The following is an 18,193-nucleotide window of genomic DNA, read 5'->3' on the forward strand; positions in this document are numbered from 1 at the left end:
CAGCTCCTTTTCAATCATCTGAGGTCTCACCAACCACTTCTGATTGCCTCATGCTACGCAATTAGCATATTTAGCATGGTTAGTGAGAGGCATCAGTCTATTGAGGGGCACGCTTTCTCATAATGACAACAACCTCAACTTACTCACAGACAAATACTACACTTCCTCTATCATTGGACTGCAGTTAGGCCTACCCAATAAATTACAGTGTGGGTCATTCATGAGAATAAATAAATGCCTCGCAACTCAAGCTAGTACTTTTTCTATGAATCACGTTACCACATGTCAGGTGCAGTCCACATGCAGAGCAGGCATGGCAACTGTAAAGCTTTTAGAGTGGAGTTATGCCATGTGTCCAGAATAAAAATGAGATTAAATAAAATAAAATACAAAATGAAACGACTTTGGAGCAGGCTTTGTTCTTTCAGACCCCACTCAGAGACATCGGGCCATTTAGACTGGACATTTAGAAAATGTGGAAATTACTACTGCTTGATGACAACCTCCAAGACCAAATCACACTTAACCTTGAAAAAGCCTTAATACCACACATTTTTAATTGATGGGCCCGTTTGACAGGCAAAAACATAACTTGCACATGGAGGACATTGAAACGATGTATGTGAGCTCCATTAAGGGAACGATTTCAAGTCATTCATTAATACAGACATGTTAAAAATGGAATTTTACAGTTGCTGGAGATGTGATTAAAACCACTGCAGCTTATCCTTACATCATAATAAGAATGGGATTGTTGACTTTTGCTCATGTTTACCCATTTGTTTTACGCTAAGCTAATTAATGTACAGTAGCTAATGTGTGATAAGAGTGCAGTTACAACAAGCATCTACTGTCAGGGAGAGGAATTCCGGGTAGATGGTGTGGTTGTAATGTGCAGTCACTGAGAGTAATTCATGGCACACACTCAGTAACTATGTCTGCCATTCAAAGGCATCACATTGCTGCCAAATGTGCTGCTTATAAAATCCCATCTCAGTTATTCATTAGCTCACATGAAAGGGTCACACACTTTACAACAAGATCATAAAGACTGACCCCAATTTCTCAGTGATCACTTTTCAATGACTAAATTACTATTTTCATCATCTGAACTGTGTGTGTACCATGTCATTATAAATATGGGGCAAACAAGTATTTAGTCTTTATTATTTACTTTTTATTTTGTTGGTTGTTCCTATTATACTGCTTATATTTAAAAAGCCCGAACCATGAAACAAATGAGAGAAAATTCGGATTCTTTATAAATACAGAGAGTCCTCAAGTTACCTATGCTGGCGATGTAACCCAAATTTCGATTTAAGTCAGATTTCCCTGTTAAAGTCGATATTTACATCAAGATAGTTTGTACAGTAATTTAAAAAACATATTTGGGCGACACGGAAGAGCCGGAACCAATATTTTGTGTTTCCGCATGGACATTCATTGCTGACGCAGAAATGTGACGCGCCTGATAACGTCCGTTGAGGGAGGTAACAACAACACAACTTTAAGTAACTTTAAAATGGCGTCATTACTGCGGGAATTTAACAAAAAAGAAGGTGCTACGGATGAGGCACGGGCGGCGTAAAGTCGAAACGACGTAGGTTGCGTACGATGTAACTCGAGGACTCCTTGTAGAGTAGTTATTGGTCATTATGAACAAACAAGCATTGTTGTTTTTTTTTTTTAAATCAACTTCCACATGCATGATTGATGCATCCGGTCACAATGCTTTAAATCCGTACATTTATAACTGTCAAAAATATAATAATAAAGTAAATAATATCGAACATATTAGTATTTCCAAAAATCAGAAAGAACATTTCCTACTATTAATAAGTCCAGGTGTCTCTCCTTTCTTAATTGGGGCGACCTTGCAAGGCAGCTAGAAAAGCCATCAGCTGGGTGATACTGCCCTCTAATGGATTATCCGTGCAATGCATGTGTCCAATCATACACGTCAGGGTTTTAATGGGAAAAAATATATTATACTCATGAATTAGAGGGCTTAAATTTTTTTTATTTAACATTATACGTTTGGCTGCATAGGGTTAATATGTGTATGTAGTGTATTCGTACTGCTGATGTAAAAAATTTAATTTTCCTCAAAGAATGAATACAATATCGATCCATTTGTCATCATCATTTAATAGCATCATGCCTTACTTTCTTGCAATATAGCACTACTCGATGATTAAATACACTGTAAAGGACTTACAGTACACCATACATTTAAGTTCTATCTCATCTCTGTAGCTATTGCCCAAGGCTCTCCTGGGCCCAGTGTGCAATGTTTCATGGCCTTGGATATAACATTGCTGCTGTGTTCTCCACACAGTAGGGAAGGAATCTCTAAGCAAAAACAGAAAAACGCAAGCTTTGGTTTCCAGGTAAAACAAGAAGAAATACAAGGTTTTCCTTTATTTCATATTCTCTGCGAACTGCTGCATGATTCCATGAACAAAAACCGAGTTGATGGTCCAATTCTGTAGCTGGCTGTAGAGAATGTCGGAGCACCATCAGCACCCACTGGTCACTGGTTATTATTTTCATATATTTACAGGTACTCAAGCGCCCCTAAAAAAGGACTAAATACACCTATGGTCTGCTCTAAGTTTGACAAACCCCTCGCTGAATCAGATCTAGCAGTTTCAAACAATAAAGCAAACGCTATGCCGCGAGTGTTCCGGTAAACAAACCAGATTACATTTTCACTTCATTGAATCACTTTCAGAAAAGGTGGAAAAGAAACTGGAAATGTCAAGAAAATGGACATAGAATGTGTGACAAATAGAAGATGTTGATGCAGTTTGAAAAAAGTCACATCCTCGTCATCTGCCATTTACTTTAAGATGCAACTCTATTCCGCCAGGCTGGATGATAAATAATGTGCGGATGTTATTTTCTGCTTCCTACACCCCTTTACTAATTCATGGAGAGACACATTGGTATAGGATTTGCCAACAAAGATTTGAGGTCACGAAAGAACAGTTCAAAGTGACAGCTCAGTTTCCACAGCAACGACAAGACATTTGCTCGCTTCTATATTTAATCTGCCTTAAGTCAAAGTTTCAAGTTCACCTCCTAAACTAATTGTGTTTGTTTTTTGGATGTAAATAGTCTGGCAAAACTGTAACAAAGTTAGATTTGCACATTAAAACTAGACTAAGTGCAATTTCTGTAGAAATTGCGTGGGAATGCTAAAAGCTGAATGCTAACAGCTGAATGCTAACAGCTAAATGCTAAATTGAATGCTTATGAAGGAAATTGAAAGATAGATTATGTGAAAATTACAAAGTATTAGTTGGAGTTGAAATGAATGAATAAATGAAATGAATAAAAATAACACCTGAACTGCAATCTGCCAAAAGTATACACCCCAATAGGTGTGAATTTTTGAAGCAAGTCGGAAGTATTATGTGGGATTTGTGATTATGATTATATTGGCACTTTATACTGTTTTTAATCATAGACTAATGTAGATTTTGGTTTTAGTTTGTATGGAAAATCAACTTTACCAAGACTGTCTGTACGTTATGATGAACTCTGCCTCATAACGGTCTAAACACAGCTCACATCCCTTCTTAGTGGGAGAACAGTCCAATGTTTAGTGAATTATGCTTTTTTTCTTTCGTCCGTTGATCAGTAGTTCCACCCCTAAGATTTAAACTGTATGAATTAATATGTCTGTCTGAGGTTTTAGAAGTGCTTCCCTAAAAGGGCGCAATCAGCTCTTCATTTGACGACTCTGTCACCCGGTGAATAAATCATTTTGTGGATTTTTGGGAGGGATTTCAATTTATGCTGAAAATGTTGCTGAATATGTTAAACTTTTATTCGTTTGTCTCCAGAGTCGCATACACAGAGAGACAAGCTGCTGTCTGCACAATGTTAAAAATATCCTTTAATAATTGGGTTGGAAGTCACATATCGAATGTGTAAAACTTGAATATATGACAGCAATTCCGACCTTATAACAAACTTTAAGAACAAATAACTCTCTAAATGACACGAGCAGCGAGAGCATGGATCAAAGCAAAATGAAGCAAAGATTTATACCAAGTTATTGACACCACAATCCACTGCGCATTCATTACAAGTATTCAGACAGAAAACAACCTCAGCAAGATGTCAGGCAATAAAGAACAACAAAGTAATTAATTGCTTGCTATTTATGGCATCAAAAATTTAACCCTCAATGTGCAGTCAGTGTCTGTACTTTACGATAATAAATGAGTCTCTCAAGTGTCTGACCTTCACAACTTGTCCTTGCTTTACTTGCCTTTATGATATCAATTACAATAATTAAGAAGCAGGATCTGCTCTCTGTATATGCACCGAATGAAGTCCATTCTAATTACAATTGCAATTAATAAGGCTTATACAGATTGGGTGCTAAGAGGGGTTCCCATCAGGCTCCTTCCCAGTTAGGAAAAACAAATCAGCGTTCAAACAGCTACAGGTAGTTAATTATTGTGCTGAGGCTTTCCATATGCAGCCTAGGAAAAAAGAGATTACATTTCTCTCAAAGGAAGTCACAGGTGGAGAAAGGATTGTGTTTTGACTGCAATGAATGTGCTCTGTTGAGTTTTTCTGAATCTTTTGGTTCTGTTATTATAGAACCATTCGTTAAATTGAACAAACTGCGCGATTGATTAATGGTTGATAAACAAACAAGACGTCAAGGACAAAGTTAGTTGAGAAGCGAGACGGAAGCCATTCATCATGTGAGTTACTTGCAGCATTTACTACCCGTAGTTATTGTTGGCTTTTGAAAAATGTATTTAAAGCTGTCCATAAAGCTTTCAATTTATCCAACATATCTGCACCCTTCTGATAAGTGTTTCAAACACGTGTAGTAAAAACAAGATTTTCATATATTTTGTGTTTTCTTCTGAATTGATCAATTTAACTGTCCATGCAAATGAGGCTTTTTGTAACATAACAAAAGTTTAGGGAAGCGTGAAAGTGGGTCTGTCAGTCATGATTGATGTCACGCACAGATGCAGCCTTGCTCAAAAAGCTTGCCTCCTGTTTTTGAAAGAATTTGCTTTCACTGTGGATTTTCATGTAGTCTACAATAAACTATCAACCAAGTGTTTATTTTTAAATTTCTCCAGTCAGCACGCACCTGCTTTTGGTTGCCGCACCAACAAATGCAATGAAATACGAAAGATGAAAAAAATGTAGGGTGTGTCAGAAACAGCTGGGAAAACAAGAATGATAAGATTAAAGCAAAAGTCTTTAGTAATTGTTTTTGTTGGTCTTGCCGCTACCCTCACCCCTATTTTTCGTTTTATTGTTTATGATCAGGTTGGCACGGTGGATGATGTGAGATCGAGTCCAGGTTTCGGCCTTCCTGGATGGAGTTTGCATGTTCTCCCCGTGCTTGCGTGGGTTTTCTCCGGGTACTCCGGTTTCCTCCTACATTCCAAAAACATGCATGGCAGGTTAATTGAACACTCCAAATTGTCCATAGGTGTGGATGGTTGTTTGTCTCTGTGTGTCCTGCGATTGGCTGGCAGCCTGTTCAGGGTGTACCCCGCCTACTGCCCGTAGCGAGTTGGGATAGGTTGCAGCGCCCCCGGTGACCCTTGTGAGGACAAGCGGTTAAGAAAATGGATGGATGTTTTCATGTTGTACACACATTGTGTTGATGAAGATGACCTCACACTAAGATTAGTACCATGGAAGTAAGGGATTGGGAGTCACCAGGGAAAACTCCCTTTAAAAGGAAAAAAATAGGTCGTTTTGAAAAGGTGCCAAATTACGACCATAAGTGTTACGTATTTTAGTTTAGCGACCTCTATCAGGCATGTTAAATAGTGCAAAAATCCAAAAGCAAGATTCGAACCCGGTCCGTCTGGTCCAAAGACAAGTGTTTATCTGACTGAGGTATTTGGCCAGTGATTGCTTAAGTATACTGTATAACCTCACTGAAGCATCATCCTAACCCATTAGTCCGTGACGGCGAATTGACATACATGTAAACAAAAACACGAATCTCATTACCAGGCTTTTGGCTCGGTGAGATAAACGTTTGTCTTCTGACCAGACGACCCAAGTTCGTTTCCCATTAATTTTTTTCGCTATTTAACATGCTACAACATGGCCGATACAGGTCGCTAAACTACAATACGTAACACTTGATCGTATTTTGTTGCATGGTAAAACGACCAATATGGTCGTTATTGTTGGAGGACATGTTGAAAAAAAAAAAGTGCTACTCATAGCTTGCACAGGTCTGCGAAAATACCAACACTTAATCTAGCCCGCTCATGTGCAGATTTAGACCACACCTCGTGCCGGACATGCACTGGGAACATAAATACAGTCAAAGACGGCCACAGACATTTTGGGGGCCAGGGGGCTAAAAAGATAAAAAGAAGACTAGTTGAAATGTATTCATAAATAAATAATAGGACGTCTCTGGCGTCAGGGTTCCAGATTATTTTTATGATTATTATTATGATTATTATGATGATGATGATTTTATTTTTATTTTATTTTATTTTATTTTATTAACTAGGAGCACAGTGGCCTCTATCCTGAAATTTTTGGGACAGAAGTAAAACATGTATGGCTTCACACTGTAAGCCAATTTGCAAAGTAAATATTCACTCCCCGCTTATTTGCATTATACTACTGAAGCGTGAAGCAGATGTTTATCAACCACATAAGAAATATTCAAGAGACAGAATAAAAAATAAATAATTCAGCAAATGTATTGGTTGTAGTCATACATGTGCAAGTACTTACATTGTCTCAATTTTTAGGAGCAAAATGCAACTATTTGGGGGCAGTCTGGTATTTGCCTTACATTTAATGAACCGTCCCACATTTTTGCATCAATTTTTTGGGAGAAATTCAAGCTATTTTTTTTTTAAATCGAGTACTAAATAACTCTTTTGTATTAATAGAGGTAAACCACACAGCAGAACGTGGTGAGTAATTATGGGGCACATGTAACCTGTCCAGTTAACGAAACAAGTTGCAATTATGGCCTTCAGCATGCATGAACATCTGCTGCACTTCCCCTTGAAGCAGCAGCATCTGGCCAGTTTAATGTTATTATGTTATGTTATTCTATAGCTCTCCCTGGCACACATTCAAAAAGCCAAGAGCTGGAGGTGACTAAATGAGCACCGTACATTATACATGTGTAATAGCTGTGTAATGGCTCTTAATAATCACAATTTACTTTCATTCAAAGTTCATGATGACAGAAACTAATTATGCATCACACTTGCTAGTTGTTTACACATTTCCCAGAAGCAAAGTAAACTCCAGTGCCAGAGCAAAGGGAGTACTGCTTGCATTTGCACCAAATTAAAGGATCGATCAGAAAAAGACCCATGCATGTTGATATAAAATATAACTTCTTAATACTTGGAAAGAATCAACTCTATATTTTATATCTGAATTCATGCCAATATGTCAGGGACTGTTGAGTCATAATGAAATTTATGACTAAAGCAAATCTCTAGGTCTGAACACAAAACTGGGTCAATGCGGCTTCCATTAACACCTTCTAATACCAGTAAAGTATGCCAAGTACGCTAAGCTTTTGTAGCCTTTTATTTTTATGAGGGGGTGGGCATGCAGGCGATTAGTGCAGGAATGTTAATAAAGGTTGTTTATTAACAGAGAGATTACTAAAGGGATCTACTTCGAACAGGCAGCTGGAGTGTTCGGCTCTATTAAACATTATGGAACCCAATGTGAGGAAAGACAAGATGACAAATTAGCACATACTCACAGTTTGACTCTTTTAGGCATACGAGAAAAAAGATATCTTGTTCACATGGTAATTGTATCAAGATAATGATAATATTTATATTGTTCCACAAATAAATAAATAATGATAATAATAATATTACATATGAAGATAAAAAAATAACCATGGTTTGATATGTCCTCATGTAACCTCTTATATAAGGATATGTTGTTGTCCTGAACTGTTGTACGAATCCAAGCGCCCAACAATTTGTAAATAAAGGGCGGAATCAGCCTGAGAACTCTTCCTTATTTATACTACAGCCTTCCCTGCTTCGCAAAACATGTTTTCGAAAGTGTCTGAGAGAGGGCTTGGCTAGCCCGGTTTCTCACATTAACGAATAAAAGACGGAGTGGCACACAGTCCGGTCAGAGTCAGCTGTGGGATAAGTACGATCGCCCAGCCGTTTTGCAGCTCGTTCTACCCGGACCGTGGCCTCTCCGGTCGAGTGTCAAGGTAAGCGCTGATGATGATCATATTATGCTGCTTACCGTTGAAGTGTGTTGATTGCTGTTTGCGGGAAATAAAAGGCACCATTATTCTAGCAAAGTGAGCTCTATTTATTGTTGTTTGCGGGGAATAAAAGGTACAATTATTCTAGCACAGCACAGGTGTTGATTACTGTTTGCGGGGAATAAAGCGTACGATTATTCTAGCAAAGTTCAGGTGTTGATTACTGTTTGCAGGGAATAAAACGTACGATTATTCTAGCAAAGTTCAGGTGTTGATCACTGTTTGCGGGGAATAAAAGGCACAATTATTCTAGCACAGTAAATCAGTTTCCGTGTATTCATTGTTACCGCCGATCACTCACGATCCTGCATAAAAATATAAAGGTGAAGTAGTGTTTTCCACAAAACACATATTAAAAAAAAATGTTTATGATGATTACATAATAATATATACTGACCAGACAATATTATGACCACTTGCACAATTGAATATGTCAGTGGTTTTCAACTTTTATTTAGGCAAGGCACCCATTTTAGAAAAGTGAAATCTCATAGCACACCCAAAAAAAGAAAAGAAAAGAAAAAATGAATACTAAAATTAATACTTAATTTATCCAATACTCAATTTACAAATATATATATATATATATATATATATATATATATATATATATATCAACTTGCATGGACACACGGTTTTATTACATTTTCTGCTACCTCAAGGAGGAGGATTAAATTTTTCTGGATGTCACTATATTTAGCTGGAATAGATAGACGAACAAAGGTATATTTGTAATTAATAAATATACATTTTCTTAAATAATTAAGTGAAATTGGATCATTCCTCCATTAATGCTACCCTAGTGGGCCATGGCACACTGGTCAGCACCCCACACAACACCTGGTCTATACATGAATTATTTGATTTCTAAATAGGAATCAGCTTATGGAACAAACTTAATAAAGAAATCAAAGAATCCAATTCAAAAATTACATTTAAAAGAATGAATAAATCCATTTTATTAAAGAAATGTGAACAAGATTAAGTTGGAAAATTATGCCATTGTCATTTTTGTTGTTACGAATGTCAAAAATCAAATTATAAAGCGAGTACAGAGACTGGCTATCACAATTTTATTTAGGTTTTTGTTAGTTTTTTTTTTAATTACTTTACCTTGTAACTGAACTCTGGGGAGAAATGGGGCAGAGACAAAACGACTTATTTCTGCTTCTTTTCATTCAACACTGAATATTCTTTTATTTTCTATTTTCTTTCTTTTTTAGATGAATAAAAATATTTTTTGAATTGAATTGAAATATGTTAACAGCAGGCATCAAATCCTCTGAATCAGTGTATTTGACTTATTTGTGAATTTATTTAGAAATCATCTTACTGGGAGGCACAGCTTTGCAAGGTGCACATGAACGATCGGGCGTGGGGGGGGGGGGGGGGCAGTCTCAAAACTCCAAGTGCATAACTAGTGTTCCGCGTTTATAGGGAGCCGCTTCGACTGGCCATAATTGAAGTCGGCCGTGACCACTTCCAGAGTGGCGAAGCCCTTCGTCTTCTTAGTCATCTGCGAATTACCAACAGCAGTCTAAACCGAGAGATACGCTGCACAACAACATTTAGTAGTACCCAAACAACAACACTTAAATGCTCTTTCATATGTGATTTGATGATCAAGGATGCAGAGGCGGAACTTCCGCCTAAATGTCTAACGGATTTCCACCATATGACTTTTTTTTTCTACTGTATGTGCATTGGTTCAATAAAGCAAACGTAACCTCATTATACGATATTTATCACAATATTATGGGGAGGTTGGCAATATTAAATATTAAAGGCTGTAGAAAACTCATGATAGGTCTATTGTTAAAAAAAGCTCATATTGAAAAAAAAAACTATATTGTATATATTTGCTGGCATTACTGATTTACGGTAGTGATAACCACCGCAGTTTGTCTGCATGGTTAGAACATAGTTTTGTCCATGTGAACAATAATCAGACCAGCTTTTCTCTTTCGACTATTTAATTTGCTTGTGTGCGTGTGGTTTCTAGAACAAAACACTTAAAATAAATTTGAACAGTTGCATGTAAATGTCTATGAAATGCCAATTAAATGAGGTCATACATAGTTCAAATAATACAGGTAACATTAAACTCAATGTCTAATAACACGTGACTTGAGACGCACATTGTGAATCCAGCCAATTTGTGGAGGAACACCAACGTGTTACTTTCCCTTCATCAGGCCATTAGCGCAGGTCTTAGGTGGCCAAAAACATGCCTGATTTAAATTAAATTACACTAATAAGATAACCACCAGAAGGTGCTGGAACTGCACAAATGGAATACAATCTTTTTTTTAAATAGATGTGCTGCTTTAAATGTCGTGACATGACAATGATGATATCGTGGCAATTTTAACCCCGGAGAACCCAAGAACCCTTTTCTTCTTTGGAAAATTATGACTTATACATTAAATGACTGCTATAAGTTCACTGAACACCAAAATATGTTTTTTTCAATTTTAACCCTTTTTTTTAAACTAGCTCAGAGTTGCTAATTTATCAATATATATATATATAACATACTCCTAGGCATTCTGCAACATGATATGAAATAGATTAACAAAAAAAAACAACACAATTTTACCATCTGATGGTTTGCTGATGTTTTTTTTTGGATTGATTTCCAGCTCAACAAAACAGCATGTTGCCAGCCATCTTGTCACCACCACTCTGGCTCATGTAAGTGCAATATTCATCCACTAGATGGCCCCATGCAGGGGTCAGAAGTGGCACTCTGGACTTATGAAGTTAAATTTGTAAAAAAAAAAAAAAAAAAAGGTCTTTGTTATTTGAGTAGCAGAATTTATAGGGGCCAAATTTGACCCCATGGGTTCTCCAGGGTTTAATATCACAATGTCGCAATATTTTCGCTATCATGTCATCACTACTGTACAGTAGAACTAATAACATATGTTGCAACCTAAAGGTGGGAAATCGCTTCAGAAACACCTTTCCTCCCTCCGATTAAAATGCTGACTTGTTAATCAGGTCAAATCAACATTCTGATTGAAGCTTTGTTATGAGGATCATGATAAGTATGTGTGCGTGTGCATGTCTGAGGACACGCTGTATTGTTTTGGGAGCAAACTTCCCTAGATTGAAAAAACTGTCCGATTTGTATTTTCTTAAGGAAATCAAACAATATGCGTCCAACCGTGTCCGATGTTTGGGAGAAGCTAGAACATTGTGTGGAGACTTTTATCAAAAGAAAGGATGGCCTGTATCCAAGTCACCTGATGCTAATCCTCAGTTACTAACAGAGCACAAAGTAGGGGGGGTTCATTCTTCTTTCAAGGCAAATCACATTTATAAAAGTAGACCCTCCATTATTTTTCTCCAAGTGCCAACTGTTGGTTAATGCACTGCAGAGGAAAACACCACTGACTTTATTTATGGCTGTTGGCAGGTGAGAAACACTGCACCCTTCATCTTTACCTCAGAATACCTGACTGCTTACGAGCACCTTTATCTCAAGCCTCCCGACAAGTCAAATAAGTGCACTCAGTTTAGGTGCTGATGAGGTGGTGATGGGGTCAAAGTACTTCCGAGCTATCGCATCCCTTCCTGACACTGCCTAAACATTGAATGAAAGCGTCACATTTGGCTTATTGGCTCATTCGCTCAAGCACATGCAAGCAGGACAAAATGTATGCGACATGCAGCTTTGTATTGTTATTAAAAAGCTGTCAACGGGAGGCGGCGTGATATGTTACCTTGCTGTGGAGTGGAGTCAAAGATCATACTGCCATCTGTCAAGCAGGTTTACAAAAGGAAGTCAGGCTACCTCTTCTTCCTCCGTCCCTTTACATGAGAGGAGAGAAGTGTACTTCCAGCTGAGGGTTTCCTCGTTCAGGCTGGAGACGAGACAGAAGGATGCTCTCCGTGAGGAATCACAACCTCCTCCTGCTCCCGTTGCTGCCCATGCACAATCACCCCCCCCACCCCCCCTCCCCTCACCATTCGTCTCCAGCCTCCTTTCTCAGCTCCCTCTCTCCCTCTACTTCCTCATCCTGCTCCACTTTGGACTGACTCACTCACTCATAGGCGTGCATTCACTGAGGCAACCACAGAGCAGCGCACTGTGCTGTACACACACACAATCATATGCAAATAGCAAAAGGCAGACAAAAACACTCCTGTTAGCTCAGTTATCTACAATCCTCTTGTACACTGGAACACGTGTTCGGGTTAAAATGGATGCCTGGAAATTTGGGATGGTTAAAAATTGCATACAATTTGAACAGAGCTTTATTTCATGTTTTGCATTTCCTTTTTTTTTGGTTCTTTTTTGGAGAGAGAGCTCAGTATTATTCATTCGGTAATCTTACCGATTCGACATGTCATCATCATTGCTCTCTCTCTTTTTTTTCTCTTTTTTTCTTTTTTTTGTATGTGCGTGAGTATGTTGCATGTGCGGGCGTGTGTGTGCGTATGTGCGTGCGTGTGAGTGTGTGCTCATTAATTCAACCTAAAACCTATTAACTCATTCACTGCCATTGACGGCTGGAGAAGTCAAAAAATTCATTTGAACTATTTCTATTAGTTTAACATTTTTTTCCCACTTTTCTTAACAAGAGTATGAAAATCTAGATTTTTTTTTGTACATTTAGAACAGATATAAAATGTGTGATTAATCGTGAGTTAACTATTAAAGTCATGCAATTAATTATAATTAAAAAAAAATGTATCGCCTGACGTGATTTAAAAAAATAAAAGATTATAAAAAATTTTTTATCGCAGTTGAATCACATTACTTCACTAGTTAACTCACGATTGATCACAAATTTTATATTTGTTCTAAATGAACAATAAGAAAAATTCTAGGTTTTCATACTCTTGTTAACAAAAGTGGAAAAAAAACTAATAGAAATAGTTCAAATTAATTTTTGACGTCTATAGCAGTCAATGGCAGTCAATGAGTTAAAAATCCCACACCGTTCATCTAAACCGAACACTTCGGAATCCAACTAGTCATGAGGTTGTCAGGAGACCCGAGGAAGGATCAAAGAAAAGAAAGAAAAGTGAAATCCAGCACCGACCAGACATCACCTACTACCCACCGGGTTACCAACCAGAATCTTTCACCAACCCCGTCCGTCCGTCCGTCTTCTTCCGCTTATCCGGGGTCGGGTCGCGGGGGCAGCAGCTTTAGCAGGGAAGCCCAGACTTCCCTCTCCCCAGCCACTTCAGCCAGCTCATCCGACGGGACCCCAAGGCGTTCCCAGGACAGCCGAGAGACATAGTCTCTCCAGCGTGTCCTGGGTCGTCCCCGGGGCCTCCTGCCGGTAGGACATGCCCGGAACACCTCCCCAGGGAGGCGTCCAGGAGGCATCCGAACCAGATGCCCGAGCCACCTCAACTGGTTCCTCTCAACGTGGAGGAGCCACCAACCCCAGAAACATCTAAATTCCAAAAAATTAGGGACACCTCAAGAGACCAAAGGAAAGACTGAGGAAAGGAAGGAAGGATAGATGAAGAATGTTTTGCATTTCCTGTGCAATTAGATTCTCAATGCGTGTGGAGGTATTGTGAGATGGCTCACCTCAAACAAAGCAGATGTTATGACTCATCTTTTATGAAAGAAGAATTCCCTGTGCTGGCACCAAAATGTGATACATTAGCCTATACGTCCGGAGCTGGTGTGTGTGCAAGATCGGATTGGATGCACTGTAAGGATGTGCTATTTTGAGCTGCTCAGTTGTGATGCATAAGCATAGAACGAGGAAATCTCCCCTAAAAGTACACCACTCACACCCTCCCTTTCACTCCCCCTCCACATCTCCACTGGCTTCACTTTTCGCTCCGTGCAGAAAATTTCCACTCTTTAAGGGGATAACAGCAGGAGGGAGCCGATGAGCGAGCGGTGGAGTTGTCTTGTAGATAAAAATAGTCATGCAGTGACCTGAGCCATTGGTTAGAGTCCACCTGGCAGCTTAATAACAGGTTGACTGAGAGCACTTTTTTTTTTTTAAATGAAGTTCAACACTTAAATGTTCAATTAACAAGCCGTTACATTCACGTTGGATGTTGAATTGTTGTAATTTAAATCTGACGTTTACTATAATGGCTATTAGATTAAACACTGTTGTATCCAGAGGTGGGCACATTAACTCATTCACTGCCATTGACGACTATAGACGTCAAAAATTATATTAGTTTAACTTTTTTTTTCATTTAATTTTTTATGAAAACATTTTGTATTGTACATTTTATAACAGATATAAAAATTTGTGATTAATCGTGAGTCAACTATTGAAGTCATGCGATTAATTACGATTACAAATTACAACGTCTGCCGCCCCTCATTTTTAATATTTTTTTTTAAAATTAGGGGCGTCAGGCGATTAAATTTTTTTTTAATTGTAATCAATCACATGACTTCACTAGTTAACTAACGATTAATCACAAATTGTATATCTGTTCTGAATGTACAATAAAAAAAAAAAAGGTTTTCATACTCTTGTTAGCAAAAGTGGAAACAAAATTTTAAACTAATAGAAATAGTTCAAATGAATTTTTGACGTCTATAGCCGTCCGTCAATGGCAGTGAATGAGTTAATGAATTTTGAACCTCTGTCATTCGCTAATCGTCAACAGTCGGGACACCCTTCCGTCATTTGAAATATTTCAAGCCGAATCAAACTGTATCGTCAATCTATCCATCCGTTATTTTAACTGGGCTTCCGTTATTGCTAAACGACCGCCGCTATTTTAGGGTTGCGGGTAAATTTCATGGCCGCAGTCCGTCAACAGTCATAAGCAAAACAGCTGCCCTTTAATCTGAGGATTATCTCAAGGTCACCTGTTGGCATTTTTACTGGCAAGAGTCTCAAAGCACATTAACATTCTGCTCAAATACTCATTGCCTCATTGGAATGATGAATAAAAGCATACAACCTGCAAGCTTCAGATTATTGGACTGAAGCTGATATCGGACATTAAATACCTTGTGTGAAGGCTGGATTCAATGAAAGAAAATGTCATACTTGAGTGGGACTTTATATCTTTTCAATATGATTTTCATTTTATGATGTGTCAGCAAGATGGACAGAATGTATTTTAAGAAGGAAATGTTAATATATACTTTCCCAAGAACGAGTTTCAGTTTTGCAATGGGCTTAGTCTATACATTAAGACGTCAATACTCCAAAAAAAAAAGGGGGGGTGGGATTTTTTTAGGGCTGCTTTTCTTTTGCTGGACCTGGGAAACTTTGCTTCGCCTTGTGTTTCTGGACAGAGCACTAAAATGCTTTTTAAATAGTTGTACAATGTACATTGTTGCAATACCACTGCTAAGTAATTAATTTAATTAATTAGTAATTAATAATTTTGTGATCGATTAGGTTTTTTTTCCATTGCCTATTCAAAATGAAGTTTTCACAATACATTTTGTAACTAATTAGCACAAATATAATTGATCTGGACGTGATATTTAGTTTTAAAATCCAAACAAATCAGACCACAACACAAAATGGTCTGTGTTTGTATTTAGTGGCTCCACTGTAAATTGAATATATTTGTCTGCCTGTTCACCCTCATAATTAACAAATTATCTGATTAATAATTTTCTGCTCCACTTGTGGGAGAGAAGGTCACCGTTGTCTACCGCTTGTCATCTCACATGCTTCATTATAATGTACTCTGTGTATTTAACCTTTAAAGTGCTGATGATAATGTGCCTCACTTTCACGCCAACGCATACATGAGGTCAAAGCAACAATAATGAGATAATTTTTCAAGATTTATATTTTGGAATATGATAATTAGATTGAAAGCAAAAAAATACTCAGCAATACCAAGTATGTTTGCCTATTATTTCACATTTCGACATGGTGTCCCATCTCAGAAAGCCATATATTGCAATAAAGAAGAAAAGAAAAGAACAAAAAGATTAGCATTGATTATTTTTTGAACCCCTATGTGGTGAACAATTTCAAGAATATTATATTTATATTCAATAAGTGCCAATTCTAATAGCATTGCTTGCTTCTGCCATTTTTTGTGTGCATATTTTTTTTGCTTAGAATCTGACAGGATTTTCAAACTGAGAATGTTAGTGACACGTTTGGCATTTGGACATTGAGCACATGCTGATATTTGCACTGAAAGCGTGTGCATAGATGATTTTTTAAAAGGTTACCACGAAGAACATTTTGCTTGCTTGAATCCACGTGAATGCGTCCACACACAAAAAAAAGTGGCATGACTTACTATTCTAGCCACAAAACCTCAGAGGCATATCAACTTGGATGGATGGATGAACTGTGAACTACTAATTACAAGTTATTATTAATTACTGTGTTCATATGAAAAGAACACGAGTATGGTTTGTTGCCAGTAAAGTTACGTCATTTTACAATGTGCATCCGTATTGAACTTAACAAAATAAAAGCACTCAACGTTGCGCGAAGGAGTCACTGTAGTGTAACACAATTTACAATGCATATATTTGTGGGGACTGGAGTCAAATTATGCTTTACAGTTTTTAAAATGTGCAGAATTTCCCAAGTTACTTCATGTTAAAAATTAGCTAGCTCTTAATATGAAAAGCAAAATAAGCATTGTCTTACAAACGCAATTATGCTATGTAGTGACAGCAAAATGACCAATACAAATCAATGTCACACGTTTTTTTTTACAGTAGAATACCTATTTTTAGTTTTTAACTTCTTTATGACTTGAAATTCCATTTAATTGTCAAATTATTATTAAATATTATAATTTTTACAAAAGAAAAAAAATGCCACTGTCCAAATACTTCTGAAAGAAACTGTAGGCTACGCCATCATTTGGGTTTTGTTCTAACATGATGACCAGATGAGATCATTTCCATTTAACGTCATTTGACTTAACCACTGCGTTACATCGATTAAATAAATGGGCTAGAACAGAATTATCCGCACACTATGTTTATTTGTCAAATAGAATATCTTAAAAGTACTGTAAGCTACACAAGCTAGAACTTTAATAATTACAATGTGTGCTTTTTCCTACCATAACATTTGCCATAAAATGTGTGCGTGTGTTCATGTTGAAACTGTAGTTGTGTTTCTTTTAGCAGTAAACAATGTGTTGTTTTTTGGAACTAAAATTTGAAATGAAATATGACATGTATGTCTAATAAGTTATTTCAACATGAAATGAGTTAAATTCAAAGATTAAATCATTGGAGCATTTTAAGGTTACTTCAACAAAGCAAGCCTTAAAGGAGATGAAGAGTAATGCTGTTGTGCCACCATGTGGACAAAAGTCTCCATCACAACAACAGGGTTTACATCAACATGCACAATTTCACTTACAACATAACAGTCCCTAATTTAGGACTTATTGTATACCTTACCTAATACCTTACCAGAAAAATGTTGGGGCAAATAACACAGAAGGGATGTGACACTATTTTTTTTATTGAATTCAATGTTTTATTTATACATTCAACTGAATATAATTGTAATAACTGCAAGGGAACACTGTGGTCAGAGTTAACAATCATCAGGCACTTTCGCAAAGTGCATCCTGTACTGTACTAACTTTGGTAAACTGATTTGACTGGTTTATAACAATTTATACTTGCCTTGCCATGTGGCACATAAGCAGATTTTTCAAGCACAGCATTGCCTCTACTCAATATGCTCACTAATTGGACTGGAGTCTACTTTTCATTGGTGGATAATTAATGTGGCACTTGAGTGTGAACTAAGGAAATAACTCTGGTGGGGCTTTGCTGAGCCGCGACCCAAGAGACTCTGTGGTTTATCTTGAGCCTGCATAGAAAAGGAGAAGGAGACTAAATCAATGTCCCTGCATTTGCTCATTAACCAAAGACCTTGGCAGGGTCAGCTTCTAAGGAGACACCCTTAGGGAGCCTGAGTTGTGCAGTGAGGCTGGAGA

General features: G+C 37.5%; 1 protein-coding gene across 8 annotated transcripts in view; it reads right to left on the bottom strand.

Annotated features, from left to right (window-relative positions):
• The window catches only part of gramd1bb (GRAM domain containing 1Bb), a 108,252-nt gene extending 96,055 nt beyond the window's left edge, over positions 1-12,197 (bottom strand). For 6 of the 8 annotated variants that reach the window (XM_077565654.1, XM_077565653.1, XM_077565651.1 and 3 more), the window contains exon 1: positions 12,019-12,196. The gene's annotated coding sequence lies outside the window, so the exon portion shown is untranslated. Of the gene's footprint in view, positions 1-12,018 lie in introns of all 8 variants that reach the window. The other 2 variants (XM_077565648.1, XM_077565662.1) reach the window with 2 other exon arrangements.
• Positions 12,198-18,193: the final 5,996 nt, after the last annotated feature.

This window comes from Vanacampus margaritifer, chromosome 5 (assembly GCF_051991255.1).
Source record: "Vanacampus margaritifer isolate UIUO_Vmar chromosome 5, RoL_Vmar_1.0, whole genome shotgun sequence".
Lineage (NCBI taxonomy): Eukaryota > Metazoa > Chordata > Actinopteri > Syngnathiformes > Syngnathidae > Vanacampus > Vanacampus margaritifer.